General features: G+C 39.5%; 1 long non-coding RNA gene across 1 annotated transcript; it reads right to left on the bottom strand.

The window, feature by feature from the left end:
* Positions 1-908: 908 nt before the first annotated feature.
* On the bottom strand, positions 909-5450 carry LOC120437590. Its single transcript, XR_005611266.1, has 3 exons — positions 5415-5450; positions 4191-4292; positions 909-944 (listed from the first exon to the last, which is right to left on the bottom strand). It is a non-coding gene; the product is annotated as an uncharacterized LOC120437590 (long non-coding RNA).
* Positions 5451-18101: the final 12651 nt, after the last annotated feature.

Raw genomic sequence — 18101 nt, 5'->3', positions numbered from 1 at the left:
TGAGAGAGGCAGATATGAGCTGAAACACAGGAATCAAACCAGGGACGCTGCTGTTATGGAGCTGAACTGGAACCATTCAGACACTGAGGCCCTCTGAACACATTTTAATTACAGCTGTGCAGAGACACACTGATGACTGACTGGAACACTATGATTCACATTTTACATTAACACCATCCTCACACATGGTTTATATATGACCACTAGAGGGAGATGTTGGACTTTAAATGCCTCACAATGATACTTCTTCAGATTTGTTTTTTCTGAGTAACACAAATTCACATGATTTTGTTTTTTAATTCACTATATATAAAGTTAGTCTCCATAGAGGCTTCATTGAGTTCCAATACTCAACCGTACTAAAACACTTCAACAATTTTTTGAGAACAAGGTCAGACACGGTGACTCCACGGTGTTTTAAGCAGCAAACAAAGTGTTAAAGAAGAATCTACATCTCACAAATACTTTACAGATATTTCCATTGCAGTTTTAAACCACTGAACAATGTTCCTATTGCTTTAAGTCTGCGGTTGTCGTCTAATGTTTTCTCTTTGTTTTCTGCACTAAAGAGAGGAGTGTAGCAGTTAACCACGATCCGACAGAACAGCTCAAATGTTCCATCTGACACTTTGGTGAAACCCACAGAACCACACGAGGAAAACAATCGAGAACTTTGTTTATACAAGAAACACAAAGATAAAATAAATATAAGTGGAAATGTTGATGACCGCAAATATATTAACATACTTATTTTCTTATTGTTGATTTTACTGTAAAATACATATTTAAATAGAGACAAAAGACATAAAACATATAAAAATCTGTTGATGTCCTCTGGTCTGAGGTGCTGGGGGACCAGTTGGAGACCAGCAGCTGGACGTCAGTGGTTGGACTGGTGGACTACTTCAGTAAAGAGTAGATGCCGTCTGGCTCTGGTTTAAAGTCTGAACACAAACACACACAGTTCAAACAACAGGAAACATGATTACAAACTTTGTAGTTCACTCAAGACCTCCAATCTCCACCTCTCTGCATCACACACAGTCCCAGTTCAGACTTTACTGGGAACCAGCTGAGATGCAAATCACACAGCTTTTTTAAGGTAAAGCTAAGGCTGAATGACACACAGAAATGTTTGTCTCAGACTTGAACCCAACTCTGCAGTCTTTGAGCATGCCCAAATCTTAACCACATTTCACACCTTGCAAAATGAACGCAAAAACCTAAAGTTAAACTGTTACATCACAGTTACTGTAAGCTGTAGTTGATGAAATGATACAAAGCAAACACAGTGTTTTCCATTTCCCATCCATTTTTAAGATAATCAATAAACATGTTGTGATCTGCTGAGTGAAACGCTACAGTTTTGTGTAAAAGAAAGCACCCATGCCCCAATAAAGCAGCAACAGTAGTGGATTTATTTAAACAAGTTATGTTTGTTAAATTGCCATAATACAAACTGCAGTTGAGGGTTGGTGGCACAGTGTTTAGCACTGTTGCCTCACAGCAGGACGATTCTAAGTTCAATTCCACCGTCAGACTGTGGTCTTCCTGTGTGGAGGTTGCATGTTCTCCCCAATTTTGTGTGTGTTGTTTCCGGGTACTTCCTCCACAGTCCAAAAACATGCACTTGTTGGGGATAGGTTAATTGGAAGCTCTAAATCGTGCATAGGTGTGCATGGTTATCTGTCTCTTTGTGTTACCCCACGACCTGTCCAGGTGGTACCCTGCCTCTAGCCCAAAAGGATGGAAGGATTGATAGTTAGTAGTTGGTTTTATTATCTTTTTATCTAGTTTCAAATTAATTTTAGTTAAAGTCTGAGATAAACTGGTTGCTGGCTAACAGTGCAGTAAGAGAAAATATTCCAACACAAGAATGACCCTAAGCACACTGCAAAGACAACACTGTGGTGGCTAAAGGACAACTCTATGTTATAGGGCATTCTAGCCACAGCCCAGACTTGGAACAAATTAAAAATGGCTTTCCCCAGATAATCACCATTGAACCTTAGTCACCTTGAAAGGATTTACAAAAACAATGGCCTAAAACCCACAAATGCAACCAAATACCAATACAATACATAATGGCAACCAGAGTGCTGTTGCCTAGCCTGTAAACATCTGTGTGTTCCCATGGATACGCCTTGCCAGACCATCACTGACACACCTCCAAACCAGTGTTGCTAAACTGGAGGAGGTCAGGCCCAAGGCTCACCCTTATAAAGTCTGTTTCTGATTGTTTGGTCAGAGATATTCAAACCAGCTGCCTGCTGGAGGTCTGTTTGTAGCTCTGACAGTGCTCGTCCTGTTCTTTCTCACACAAAGGAGAAGATGTCTTCAAACTTTAAAACTATGCCAGGCCTTGGAGAACATGAGGATGTGAGTTGGCTAAGTATGTGACCCTAACCTTCATTATTAGTGTCTTGACTTTGAAAATACATTTCAAGAAACCATATTAAATAATAAATCATATGAAAGGGCCTTAATAGAGCTGCGCAACACATTGTTTATTCTTTAAATACAACAACTGCAAGTTCTTGAAGTTTTTATAGATAATAGAAGCCAAAGGTTTCAGCCAGTTCTGTTCCAATCATATGGGTAAAGAAAAAAAAACTATACAACTCTAGTATGCAAAGGTCAAAAATCAATGTGTTGTTACAAAAACAGGCTGATGTCAGCATATTGTTATAAAAAATCAGAAAACATTAAAGTGTTAGTATAGCCTTTGCCCTTCAGAGGGTTTTGTTAATGTGGAAGTTACAACATTTATAATTAGCAGCAGGTTCTCACTGTTTTCTATTTTCACTTCTTAAAGCCTCTGATGAAGAATATGTGAGTACAGAGACCTCGTATGTGTCTGTGTGAAAGCAGTGACCACAGAGCAGCCAGTTTCTGTCAGTGTCGTCTAACACACTTCACATAAACGCACAACTCATTTTCACAACATGAACACTGTCAACGGCCAAACCAGAACTCTCTGTGGTGAAGGGTTTCATCAGCTTCAGACTAGAACTAAACAGGAACGGGAAGTAGCAGCTGTGGCTTTACATGAACAACTTGAAGCCAGATTAATGCTTTGTATAAAAGGGTGCTTGGTGTCTTTGGTCTGTCTCTTTGTACATATCATATTTATTCACCCTGAAAGTTGTTTGTGTATCAACTCCAGACAGAACACCCATCTGAGCCTCATCTGGGCTACCTCTGGATTTATAGCTCAGTTATCACACTGCCAAAAGTCACAACACACCAGGGGGCTGACCCATTTAAGGTGTACGTGTGGCCAAAAGACGACTGCTAATGTGTCATATTTGAGCCAAACAAAACAGAAATATTTTGTGTCTCTTTTTTATTCCTTCATTTCAGGTGGTGTGGGACAGTGTTTGTGGAGGTGGGGTTTGGGTGTGCACTATGGGCTTGAAAGCTGCAGAGAGGCATGCAAGACTGTAGCGGCTGCTGAGACATGGGTTTGGTCTTTCAATACATTTGGCCTATATTGTATTAATTTACTTCTTTACCTTTAAGGACATTTTTATAATTTTTTCACCAGAGTAAGAAAAACATAAAGAATTGCCTGATAAATGTATGCACAAGGCAAAATAGACACAACTACTAAATGAGCTGTTTACAAGCAGAAACTGGTTTTCCTCACTGACATCTGGTAATGGAAAATCAAAAGTGTCCATTTAAATGAAGTGTGCGTTGTAGATCACGGATATATCAATATTCCTCATGTTTCCGGCTGTGGGAGAGGTCTTAGCTAAATTATAGAGTTTACCTGAGAGTTTGCTAACACAGAATTGTCGTATGTTGATTGGATAACGCTGTTTTATTGTGTTTAAATCTATAAGCTTCCTGACTCAACAGGATTGTTTTTAACTGAGGTTTTAAATATTTGACCTCTATTATTAAAGTGGACAAATTGATAGATTATAACTTGAGATTTTAAATTGCAAAGTTATGAATCACACTAAACATGTGCTTTCCCAATATCACTGTGTTCTTTAATTTCAAGTAATACACTTCCGCTGCCTCTGATAGAGACGATCAAACACTCAGCCTTGTTTTTCTTTAAAAGATTATTTTTGAGCCTATCACAGCATGTTAGCATTCTAATGTTAGCATGTAGCCTGAACTAAAGCCTGTGTGTTAAAGCTGTGAAGAACCGTGATGGCGAGAAAGAGCAGCTGTACCTCTCATCTTTGACTTTTTTTCAGTTTCTTTGATGATGATGATTTCTTCATAACTGACATCTTCTGTTCTCACTGTTGAATCCACTGCAATTGAAACCCTCCCTGTACACAAAGCACACACAGAAGTCGTAATTGCAACTGGTCGTACACTTCTGCTACTGTAGAACTCTTCAAACAAAAAACATGTGGATCATTGATTTTAATTTTAATTTACATTTAGTGTCTAGATGAATAAAGTTTACACTGAAAACATGATAGATTATCATCAGGGGACTGCATTTAGTCAACATTTCAGAAAGTCACAAAACTAGAAAATAACAAACATAAAATATAGATTCAGAAGGGAACTAATGGAATACAAGTAATTATAAATGTTTCTAAAGGAGCCATATAATGCATTTAATGCAAAGTTAAAAGACAAAGTTTAATAGTTTAGTTCAGTGATTGAATTTCAGTTAGAAAAATTATTAGTAATTACAGTTTCTCTTATATTGTTTTAATACTAAGAGCTCTGTGGAGCAACACCTACAGGTGACTTTTTAAAAAGAGAAACAGGAAACTATACGACTGCAGAGCTGTAAAATTAACCACAGACCACAAACACACATTCGAGCATAGTGTAGACTCAGTAACCACAGAGTTAAACTTTAAAGACAGACTCCTGATTTAGATGTCTACATGCTTATTGTTTTCTAGTTTTTCGCACGCCACTTAGAGACTCTCAGTTTAAGATGGGCACCTGCGCTACAGGTCATTCTAGTGGTAGACTTGTGAAGTAGTCCCTGGCCCCAAAGCTCTTCAGGAGTGGATTTTTAGTTGTTCCATCAATATTTAGTAGAGCTTAACTACTGTACATGTGTACTAGCCAATGCCAACATGATGAACTATTATATAAGAAACTATTACCTAAGAAACATGAAAAAGGAACACAAAGACACCGTAACCATGGGACAGAGAGGAATGACTCGATCTACAGTAAATATTCCACCATCTTAAATTGTATTAACACTAAAAGTTTGCATTACTGGGGGAGAGGTCTGTTTGACTGACAGGTGAATGGTGACACAGGCAGCTGTAGCTGAACTGGACCTCTAGACAGACTCTGTGCTGTGGAGATTACCAGGTACCTGTGATTCACCCACAGAAAATCTCTTTGCAATTACACACACACATAATGAAAATCATAATTAATGTGTAGATTATTCTGACAAGTCTGAGTCTCACCTTCAGGTTTCCTGTGAACATATCTTCTCACCAGCAGAACCAGTAACACCAGTAGAACCACAACACAGACTGATCCAAGAGATGACAACACAGAGAGAACAGGAGGAGAGAGTGATGGAGGAAGAGGGATGGAGGTGGAACCAGGAGGAGGTGTGGATGTAGGTGGAGGTGTGGTGGTGTGTTTGTCTAAAATAAAGCAAACACAGTCATTAAGTTGTCGTCACATTGTGAATGTTGAAAGCTGCAGAAACACAGACAGGTGAGTGTGTCACCTGTGACAGTGATCCAGCTGGATGGAGACTCTCCATGACCGCTGATGTCACACTTGTAGAGGCCTTCATCAGACCTGGAAACATGCTGGATGGTCATGTGACCTGTAGGCTGCTTCCTGATGAGGGAGCCATCTTTATAGAAAGCAGCTGGGAGGTTGGAGGGAGTGGTCTTTGTTTCACAGAGCAGAGTGACGTCATCTCCCTCCATCACAGGGAGGACAGGACTCTGCAGGATCACTGATCCACCTCAACACAGAGACAAACTACAGCATTTCATCCATTTACACACAGCTTCATCAACACTAACTCCACACACTCAGCTTACCAGTGACTGTCAGGTTAACCATGTTACTGATGGGACCCTCTCTGGACTCACACCAGTAAACTCCACTGTCATGAAGCATCATAGTGATGGTACATGAAGAACCAGCTGGTTTTCCCCATGTATCTCCACACTGAGTCCTCTGTCCTTTGCTTGTGTTTCTCCTCAGAGTCCATCCAGCAGAGCTGTCGTCCTCCTCACAGCTCAGAGACACAAAGTCTCCTTTAAAGAACTGAGAGCTGCTGGGACTCACAGTCAGACGAGCTGTGAGGGTTACAATGGAAAACTGATGAAATGGAAAACTGACTCTTTACTTCTGTCAGATCTGACATAGCTGTTAACATGGTGCATTGCTTAATTTTTCATTTCCCACTTCTATATCTGCGATCCATTGTGAAACATGAACCCAATCAGGGTTTATCAGGTTTAAACTGTGACAGAAGAAGGTTACTGACCTTGGTTTGTTGTGCAGCTCAGCAGTGAGATCAGAACTAAAGAGAAATGACACTCAGGTTGATTTGAGGTGAACATAAAGAACAACTCCACACAAACAGCTGACAAACACACAAACTCTTCTCTGATATATTTGCTCATTTTCTATTAGATGTCAGTAACATCTTTCAAGTACAGTTTAGACAACAAAATGTTAACATTCACACCTACAGTCAGTTTACAATCACCAGTTAACCAAACATGTCTTTGAACTGTGAGAGGAAACCTACACGGATGCTAACCACTGCATCTCTGTGACACCTGTACTGTTAGATATGATTTAGTAACCTTTCCTTTTTATTATCATATAATAGCATTCAAGCTTTTATTTTATATTTGTTAGTGAAATAAATGTATCCATACAGTTTGAACTCATCATGCTTTTTATATAAAAACAGCTATTAAAGTGATCATTATAATTATGAGCAAAAATTACAGTGTGATTATATACAAACTCGCCACTACATTTCAATAACACAGTAAAGTCATGTGTCCACTGTGCAGCTGTGTTGATATAATGAGTGAATGATTTGAGCTTTTCACTGCCTGCTGTGTTTCCTCGACTCCTGAGCAAAGATAAAGAGTCAGTTCAGACCTGCAGTTGGTCCTCGTGGTGTTTTGAACTTGAATTCAGCCTGATTTGTTTTTCATGTCTTCTCCTCCATCATCAGTTATCAGGAGAGCAGACAGTCAAAGTACAAGAATTCAAACAAACACAGAGATTCTACTTACAGAGCAGACACAGCACAGATGTTTCCTTCATCGTCCTTCTCACTCATTTCAGCTTTTTTTCATTTCTCTCACTGACACAAAGTAAAGCCCGCCCTCTTCCTCTGAGCACCAGCTTTCTATTGGTTCAAACACAGAGGTGAGAACTATTTCCTTTCCATGTGGTGGACCTTCCTCTATTGGTTCATTTGTGGGGCACTGGTGAGGGACTGACTTCTTTTTTTTGTGGAAAGTTATAACGAATACAATTAAGAGAAAATATAAATATAATTCAGTATACCACAGGACTTCTTCATTCATAAATTCATGTACATTCATGCACAGCTCCCAGTTTAGATCTGGGAGACTAACACCCTCGCTACTTTTGAGAATAGGCTTAAAACTTCCCCTTTTGATAAAACCCACGATTAGCATTGGTTCAGGTGACTCTGAATTCTTCCTTAGTTACTGCAACAGACTTAGGCTGTGTTTCTCCTTCTTTCATGTTTATTCACCTCTTTATTTAATCATCATTTACTATTTATCTCTTACTCTCTTCCACACCATGTTTTTTTTAATCTTTCTCACATCACCCCAACCAATCAGGCTGCCGCTCCCTGAACCTGATTCTGCTGGAGGTTTTTTTCTGTCAAAAGGGAGTTTTTCTTTTCCACTGTTACCAAACTGCTTGCTCATAAGGGGTCATAGAGCTGTTGGGATAGTCTCTGTTTTCTTTGTACTATTGTACTTGAGGCAACTAACAACACACTATATATACTGGGTCTATAAATAAAAATGAATTGAATCATGCATATATCTAAAACCAGTGCCACTAGACAGCTCAGTGGTCTCTTGTCTTGAAAAGGAAGTGCATGCATAATGTGGTGCATGAGGTGGCAACAATAGTTTCGCTCTAGTGAAGGAGTTTGGTCCGTGGTAGGGTGAGGTTTCTTGTTTGTTGCTGCATTTCACAGTCGCCTCAGTTTTTGTGAATGTCAGGGGGCTGGGTCTGCATTTTGAGTGTATTTTGTATTTTTTGATTCCTCGTAATGTATTAGAGTAATGTTAAGTTCAAGTGTATTATTAGTATGTCTTAGTTAGGTTTTGTTTAAAGTTTCATCCAAGCTCCCTTGTTTATGTGTCGTATTCTGTCCTATCTGTATGATTTTTTGTTATGTCTGTGTCTCGTTCCCCTTAGCTGTTTTGCTGTTCCTCTTGTTGTGTATCTTTTGGTCTTCCCAGGCTGTTATGAGTTTTATGTCTGTGTGTTCCTTGTGCTATTTTCAAGCTTGTACAGTCTACATCTTTCCATGTTTCCTGTTTTATTTTGAAAGTTTTGTATTTCCATGTTCAGTGTGTTTAGTTTTGCTTCACCTGTGGCGTCATCTTCATGTATGTCAGCTGTGTTTCCCCAGGTGTTTCCATTTTCTTCATTACCGTTCTGTGTACTTGAGTCCTCTGTCTCCCTCTGTTCATTGTTGGCTCGCTTTGTGTTAGACTTAAGCCCTGTCCCTTGTGTCTCTGCTTTTGGGTCTACGCCTAAACACACCAGCTATAACAGTGAATGCATTTTTGAGGCTTTGATCTTCTGAGAGGGGACACTGATGTAGCGATTATAGTTACAACTTTTTAAAATTCACAACCATTTTTAAAGTATTTCTGAGAACTGTATTTTAGAAACTTTTAATTGATAATTTGTGTTACAGCAATTATTGAAATGACAGTCTCCTGTCTTTTCGGTTTGTAGTTTTGCTTCAGTTACTCTGACTGGCTTCGAAGGCTTTCAGACAGAATCATATTGGGTGACTGTAAAAATGAAGGCAAACTAACTCTTTTGTTAAGTTGGTTGTTTTTTTTATCTTGTGCAAACCATCTTTCATACTGCTAGCGGTGATACTGAGACCCAACTTGTTGAAAGCATGTGGGTTAATGTTTGAAATGATTGTCGTGGTTTTAAAAAGAGGTTGGAACCAGCACAGCAGAGTGATAAATGTTTGCAATTTTGATTTAATGGATCATACAGTATATGACTGGCTCTCTATTATGAATTAATTGTCTATGATCATTTTTATTTCAAGAAAACTTTATTTGTCACATGCAAGTTGCCTTGAAGGGAAATGGACCCCCCCCAACTTTACATACACAACAAAGACATTACGGAGACAGGTTGGAGACTGGTAGTATTACGGAGAAACACTGAAATGTACAATACAATGGGCAGGTCCAAGGGGGAAAAAAGAGACCTCTACTCATGCTGGGCTCCTATGGGAGGACAGCATGAGAACAGAAAACAAAAAAACTCCTCTGCACAGAGAGCACATAAATGTCCACATCACAACATTATGAAGCACATGACAAGCAACAGGGGTCGGTGGGTGGGGGGTGAGGAGTAATCCGTTTCACTGTCACTTGCTCTCTCTTTCTCTCTCATACATCTCTATATGTCAAAGTATTTAGGTAATTTGTATTGCGTTTTATGTCGAAGGGATTAATTAATATATTAATAATCTCTTTCTTGTTGCACGGTCTAATGTACAACATACACTAACCTACAATCACGTGTGAACCAACCAGTGTGACAGATGTATCTACTGCTGTGGACAAACAGCTTCTAAAAGCCACAGGTAAGAGTTGGTTAAGAAGGACTGGTGTTGTGATTCTCTCGGTATGGTTGAAACAAGAGCACTGCTTTACAACTACATCCCTATATCCTTGTTATGAGATTAATTTAAGTGGTTATCACCAGAGATGGGCAGTAATGCGTTACTTGTACTTTTTTCAAGTAACGAGTAATGTAAGGGATTACAATTGCAAAACGGTAATTAGATTACCGTTACTTTCCCGTAGAAACGCCGCGTTACTGTTACTAAAACCGTGATTTTTTTGCGAGAATGTCTCATGACAGTGACGTAAGCAAGTGCGACGTTCGTGACAACAGCTATGTGCAGATCAACAATGGATAATATAACGAGTGCAGGAGAGAGTATGAGCGTGCAGCGTTCAAAGCGTGGAAGTACTGACCTTATTTTGAGTTTGATTCCATAAAAAGTGACAAAAACAGTGTCCGTTGTGCGAGGGAAGAAAACGCCTTTTTACAGCGAAAAAAACCCCCTAAACTTCCAAGCAAGCACCGAGTGCGCTACCACGTATTTCCGTACCACGGAAACTCACAGAGAAACTCGCGGATTCTTCCACTGACCGCTGCAGCACACCTGCACCAGGGTAAACCTCCGCCTACCCCAGTCCTGCTTTACAGGTGAAAATAGAGCAACAGGACCGCTAGTCTTTGACTTTATTTATTTTCTGCTGTGTTTTACTTGCATCTATTTGAAAGCGTGAGTGTAAACACACACACACACACACACAAAAAAAAATATTTTATGTGCTGGAATGTGCAGAAAATAGGTTTAAATGTTAAACAAACTTCTTCCAGTCAGAGAATGTTGCATATAATTAAATTTTTACTTGATGCATAAAGTTAAAAGATTAAAACTAATAAAACAAGTTTTAAAAAGAGACGTTTCCATTTGATTACAGTTTGTATGATGGATTATGCAGAAAAAGTGGCTGAAAATTGGGCTGAAAAATCTATCGCTTTATCACCTATTCAGGTTGTAAATCGTGTTTTTAAAAAGTAACTAAGTAATTAATTACTTTTGAAAATAAGTAATCAGTAAAGTAATGGGATTACTTATTTTTTTGGAGAAGTAATCAGTAATTCGTTACTGATTACTTTTTTCAAGTAACTTGACCAACACTGGTTATCACATTATCGCATTACCCCTACACATGAAACATCCTCTGTTCAAGACTAGGAGGAGACATAAACCCAGTTTTAGGGGGTCACAAGCCAGTGTACTCCTACTGCTGGTCCCAGTGGGACAGTTCCAGCATAAAATGTGTCAAATTAAACATGCATATCAACTGTTGTGACCACTTGGGAAGTAGCTAAAAGTATCAAGCCACTGTATGTGGCGAAAGACCTTTCTGCCAATTTTAACTTTTACATGGTCAAACGGGTGCAGTTAATCATTCAAAAGGACCAAGTCTTGTTAATCTTATCTCAAAATGAGACTTTTTTAACCCGAGTTGGCAGCCACCATTTTGAACCTATCAATAAGGAAAGGCACTATGCATGCTTGAAACAGTTTAGTCACATGAGAAGAACCTATTCCATGTCTCTGTGAAAAGCCACTATGAAGCTTAGGAAGGGAGTATGCCGCAAACTTGTCTGACAGGCAGATGGCCAAACTAGCCAAACAGCAACTTGCCCAAAGCACTTTACACATCCAGTCATCCACCCAAGACTTGTTAGGGCCATTTAAACCAGTCACAACCACTGCCCTGGGCTTAGGACCAACGTTCTGGTCTAAAACCACCACGAGAAAGCAGTAGGCATATGGTGGAGGATGGGATAACCAGACGGGACCTGGACTGCTTCCATGTTAAGGTTATATCTCAGGGCAACCAAGGAGCCTGGACAAGATGGGATGATACTATTAATAGGTACATCACCTAGGCAGACATCTGGAGGACACCACAATCCAGACCTGTTTCAGGTGGTACCATGATCAAATGCTGACAAATCTGGCTGAGATCCTGGAGAGCTGTATGCCAGAAGCAGCCAATCATACGCAAGCAGGATTTTTGAAGCCTTGTAGCATGAGTCAACCTCCTCTGAAATGGATGAGTATTTTCACACCAGGCAAAGAGTGGCAGATGTTGGCAGACCTCAGGAAACAACTAGCCTTCCAGAGAGAGGTATTGATAATTACTCTCAAGCCAGACATTGTCATGTGGTCCAAGGCAGAGAATAAGGTCCTGTTTTTCGAGCTGACCATGAAACTGTTAGGATCTGAGTGAGTGAGCGTGAGTGTCTGGTGTTTCTCCACTGGCTTTCTATGTTCAACTTTGTCCGCCTTCTGGACGGAACCCTGCTTCCTCACCGTGCCCTACTAACCTAATATCCATCAACAACAGTCAGCAAGGCTGTATTTAAGCTAGCTACCACCAGCTACCTCATGGTGGTAACCAGGCCTCATTGCTTCATGTATTCTTGTTTATGCTTTCTACTTACCAATGCTAATTTTCTCTATAGTTTCTGTCATCAAGCCACCACTTTGCTCACCTGCAATTCATTCCCCAGACGCTGGTGATCTTTGCACAACTCTCTGCAATCTAATCTTTGGAATCAAAACAGCTCACAATTTTTACCTGCCTGTCGTTTCCTCTTGAAAGTCAGGAAAATAAAGTTGGAACCACATCACTCACCTTTCACACGTTACTCTCCACAGAGTACACCCCCACAACCTTTCAAGCTGTACATTTATATGATGACTGTAACTGGCACTGACTAATAATTGGCCAGGAGGTCCGTTTCATGATCATTAACATGCAGATTTTAATGACTGATCTGAGAATAAACAAGTCACTTAGATGAGTAATGAAACATTCTTCCCACTGGAAAGAAAAAAAAAAGCATCTGGAGGAAGAAAAAATCTACTTTCTGGTACAGAAAGAAATAATTTCTTTCAGAGTCCAGAGTGCTGATTAACACAACACCATGAAAGGTAATGAGCAGCAACTGAGATTTAAGATGTCTTTATCAATTCATGATGTCTCTTAAACATTCCATCTTAAAGGTCACTGGTGCAGGTAGCTTTTCAGGATCACTGTATATTCAGTCACTTTATAAATGAAGACTAGTTTTATTCTTTAATAAGCCGAAAAAACTACAAATTATGTAAACTGTTTCAGGAGTAGTGTCTACACTAAAATCCATGTTTTTCCTGTGTTGATTTGAAATTAAAAGTCATCTGACACTGAAACATTTAGAAGAATGTGTTGGTGAAAACTATGAATGATTTCAATTTAAAATAAATAGGACATCTAAATTTTGTATTTCTAGTAGTGACTGGATTCAAGGAGAAGCCTTGAGGCAGACCTGAGCGGCTCTGTACAAGCAGAGCCACTCACCCCATTATTTGGCTCCTCCTACTGGTCATCCTAAACCTTTTAGTGAGGCACAAGCCCCAGCTCCTGAACACTACTTGTTAGCATGGGCAGTAATGGGTGAATTCAAGTAAGAGACTTGAGGCAGAGATTAGTTGCAGAGATTGAAATGTTTATTCACCAACAAGTCAAGTTTACATAACATAAAAAAATCCCCACATAATACATGGTGCTTTATATTATCTCTGGCTCTCTTCTAGTGTCCTTTCTCCTGTCTTCCCCCTCTCACCCCGGACCGGTTGATGCAGATAACCGCCACTCTAAGCCTGGATCTGAACGAGGCTTCTTCCTGTTAAAAGGGAGGTTTTGCTTTCCACTGTCACTATCGTAGGGTCTAAGGCTGACAATAATAAGCGCCTTAAGGCACCTGCTGTTGTAATTTAGCATGGCACAAGTAAAATTTAATTTGATCAAGTTGGCAATAACTATTAAATAAATATTTCATCATCTGGCCAGCAGTCTCTAATCTAAAATGGACATTGTATGCCCATTACAGCCCCTTCTCAAATGCACTTGGTGTGTACCTGGCACCCTTAAAGGTGCTCAGAATGGCTGGGGCTTTTTATTTTTTGGCCGAAAGATCTTTGGGTATGAAACACAAATGCAATAAAATGCTATATTTATCAAGATACAAATTAGTTTTCTGCACATTACCTCAGAGGTACATTAAAAATTATAATTTCTTGTTGGCTTAACCAAACTGCTAATATTCACAGGGACAAACCTTCACAAAGTTCAAAAACATACATTTAATCCAGTTTTGTCAAGTTTATAGATTATGCTCATGGTCCCCATTACCTTTACTGACAATTCATCCATCACTAAAAATACAGCACAATATGTGTTAAAAACCATCCAGCACAATCACAGAGGCTGGTCAGTGCTATCAGCATGGCATATTTAGTGAGCTACAAATGCATTCAGTCACAATACAGCACACAGGTTTTAGTATTACAGAAGTTTAAATATCAATAAAAGAGGTTAGTTGTCCCTTAAACTCTCTACAGGTGAGAGGAGGACAATGTTCCCTCTAATTTTTCATGTGTCTGAGTGAACACACAAACTCCCTGAGCGTCCCTTGGACCACTGTGAGCGACAGCAGACATGTGCACTGTGGTCACGCCAGCATCGAATCCACCCAAGTTACATGGTTTATTAAAATAATCAAATTACAGCATTTACATTTATGTTGGACTACTTTTAATTAACTGCTTTAGCCCACTTACAATGAAAATTAAAAAAAATTCTAGTCATTGACCTGTGTAGTATGTTAACACTATTGGAAGTAAAAATAACTTGAACTCCAATTTCGAAAACACAACTTTCTTTTTTTTAATTTTTTTTATAAAGCTCTGACTTGTATTATGAGTCTGTGGTCTGGGAGAGAGTCCTGTAACTCTGTCTGTAAAATACAGTATATAATGACCAATGTTGGGCAATTAATTATATAGTTACTTCTTCAAAAAAGTAACTCAGTTTGGCAAACAACAAAGTTTTTTGCAGCTATTTTTTTTAATGCAGCAGAGGCGTTTTTAAATAAACATTTCAAACTATTTACAGAACAATCAGCTGTTCTGCATCAAATCTGATGCCACACAAATTATTTGTGCCACTCCAAAAAAATAATTTCTGTCCACTATGAGATAAAGGAGAACAACAGCCTGATACCTGCAGGCCTGACAACAGGAGGAGTATCACTCCTGTAACACCTGTAACATTCAGCAGTCGCCTCATTGTTCTGACACACACAACAAAACTATTGACTACACTACACACTAACTACACACTAACTACACAAGATTTGCGCTAAACGTCTCAAATCTCTCACATCTCAAAACACCGCCGTCACTCCTAAAACTTCCCCCCGTTTCTTAACAACTAGATGCCATATAATTTTTTAATTGGTCGACATGGTACTTTTTTGGACGAATAGGAAAGGGACAGGGGGGTGGGGTTTGTCTTTGCTCCCAGGCGGAGAGTGCTTTCGAGCCTTTTTCCTTATAAAACGCCGTTTTTTCCGTTTGTCCCGCAGTAAATATAAACAATGATAGTATTCAGGAAGAAAACCAAACATTGCAGATATTTTTATCATAACTCTGGTTTTACGTGGCCTATCAACACAATTTAAAAACTGGTATAAAGTCCACACTTTTTCCGTCAATTGTTCGTCTGTCCTGCTCACATCTCCAATGGTTGTACACGTTGTCATTAACGTGGCTTCACTCCACATCAGCCACGCAGCTTTGCTAACTAAAACACCGGTGTCGGCACATAAGGACGCTGTCATAGCCTGTCAACGACATTGATTGGCTGCGTATATACGAATGTGAATCGCATCATTGGCTGGACTATGGGATAAGGTGGCATCGTTCTAATCCCATACGGGAGCAGCCAGTCACTTACTGACTAACACTGCAAAACAGAATTGTTAAAGTATTAATTTTAATTTCAATTCAGGTTAGATTTTGTTTGTGCGCAACGCAGATTTTTTGTGCGCAGAGACCGTGCCAGCAGTGCGCAATTGCGCACGTGCGCAGCTTAGAGGGAACATTGGAGGAGGACATTATCCAAGCTGATGTCTATTATGGAAAACATCTCTCACCCCTTGTGGTTCAGTGTGCATGGCAAACTCCGAGTTGCTCTCTGATGTATCCATCAGAGTATGAATGTGCGTGTATTTTAGATAGAAAGCACTTACATTAAAAAACAAACAAACAAAAAACGGACCTCATCTCTGTTGTTTACAAAATAATGGACGAAGGCCTGCTTTTCTTTCAGCACTGCTTTATCATGTTATAAATAGTACATTTGCATAATGACTGAAACTATGGTGGTGCTAGTCATTATGCAAATGTACTATTTATAAGATTGGATGACCAAACGTTTCTCCCACTGAAAACGCTACGTCCAGATGAACAGAATCAACTTTTGGGATTATTAATTTGTCCATTCTCTGATTATGTTTTCTTTCCACATTTCATGACAACACTGAGAACAAAAACATGAGACTCTGAGACATTTCAAACATGCTGCAGTTCACTGAGAAGCTGAATCCTGACGTTGTGATCACTTCATGTTCTCTGTGGATCAAAAAACAACAGCAGCAGCAACAAGAAGCACAGCAGGAACTAATAGACCAGCTTCCAGTCCACCACATCCATCTTTCGTAAGTCCTCTTGGCTGACCTGCATTTGAGAAACGGGAGTGAGGTGTCAGCTGTCAGGTAGGTGCACAAAACAAAGCTCTGCACAGACAGGCTATCTCTGCATTAGTTTAAAAACAATAAAAGCTTTCTTTGAATTAGAATAAAAAATGAATTTCAGACACCAGTTGGAAAAAAAAGGTATCATGATGACGGTTAAATGTCTCTGATAAGAAGGACTTTCTGCTTCAGGCTCTGAGCATGCTCACATTAAAACAAAAAAGGGGGCGGGGCATTTTATGGATCACATGACTCTTCAAACTTTAAGAAGGTTGTCATACAGTAAAATCATCAATCAGTTATCAGATACGGGTACTTTGATGACATAAACTTTAAGTAGGAGCAGGTCATGAATATTAGGTACTGAATAAATAAATGGACATGAATAAGCCTATTATTATTCTACATTGTATACATTACACACACTAGAAATTATTAACCTGACCAGTGGTGGGCAGATTGATCCAAATGTTGATTGTGTTGAGACAGCATTGGTTATTGGTGTTGAATCGATTGGATCAATACTTTAGCTTGTTTCTCTCTAAGTTCAGGACATTGCTCCTGTTAATCAGAAAATAGATATGGTGGTGCCAACTCCTGTCCCATCATCCCAGATCTCAGATCTCCACTTCTGCAGGAAAACCTACGCAAGTGTCCGATGTCACGGCCGGTATTTTTGCTTGCACTGGTGGATTAGGTGTTAATTACCACATGACTGTGTCCTGATGTTTCATAAGCAACAGAAAACAATACAATTCTGGGACTTTGTTTTTCTTTTTTTGGGAGTTGCATACCAGGTTACAATACAGATTTCGCGGTAAAGCATAATTCAGACATCATGCGAACTTTGCTCTGCCGTGGTGTGTTTAGCTGTCCTGTGGTCGAGTGAGTTAGTAGAACTGAGCAGAGCCATGCAGGCTGCCAGGTATTGAACTGACTCACCCGGAGGATCAACACTCAGTGTGACTATGCTGACAGGATCACTGTTCTTGTTGCTTGTCCCTTTCTGGACAACACGACACTCGTATGTTCCAGTGTCATTAATCGTCACATCCTTCAGAATCAAAGACACGTCTCCATCCTTCATCTGTCTGTCCTGCAGATCCACCCGGTTCTTAAAAGATGGATGCTGATTTTCTGGATCAAAACGCCCATCCCGGTGCACATAAACATATTTTGGCTCCAGGTCAGCTGTGCTCCACTCTACTGTCAAGATGTTGTTATTTGGAGCTCGATCAGGTGATACATTGTATTTTCTAATGTAGTTTAACTCATAAAATAATGATTTACATGAAGTGTAAGCGATTAATGATCGGGAGCTGGTCGTAGGGTTGCCAACTCCCTGAAAAATAAATAAGGGACACCTCGTGGCCAGGGCCGGGCGACCCAGTTGTCTTCACCCTTGCCAGTGTGATGAATTTTGTAGCTCTTTTTTTGTGTGTGAAATTGTTTTTTTTAACCATTTGACTTGAAGTTGATTTAAGTAGATGCATATTCTTTGTGATATGAACACATGGGAAACAAATGATCATTTAGCCATTTATTTTTAGCTCAAAATAACAACATTAACACAATAAAACAGGTGTCTTTCTTAAACAGAAGCCTGTCATGCTTAACTTTTGAGAATATAAGTAAATCTTTCTTTAAGAGAACTCTGTCCTGCTTAACTTAAAATTATA

This window comes from Oreochromis aureus, linkage group 3 (assembly GCF_013358895.1).
Source record: "Oreochromis aureus strain Israel breed Guangdong linkage group 3, ZZ_aureus, whole genome shotgun sequence".
NCBI classification, from domain to species: Eukaryota; Metazoa; Chordata; class Actinopteri; order Cichliformes; family Cichlidae; genus Oreochromis; species Oreochromis aureus.
This window is presented reverse-complemented; position numbering and strand designations above follow the sequence as displayed.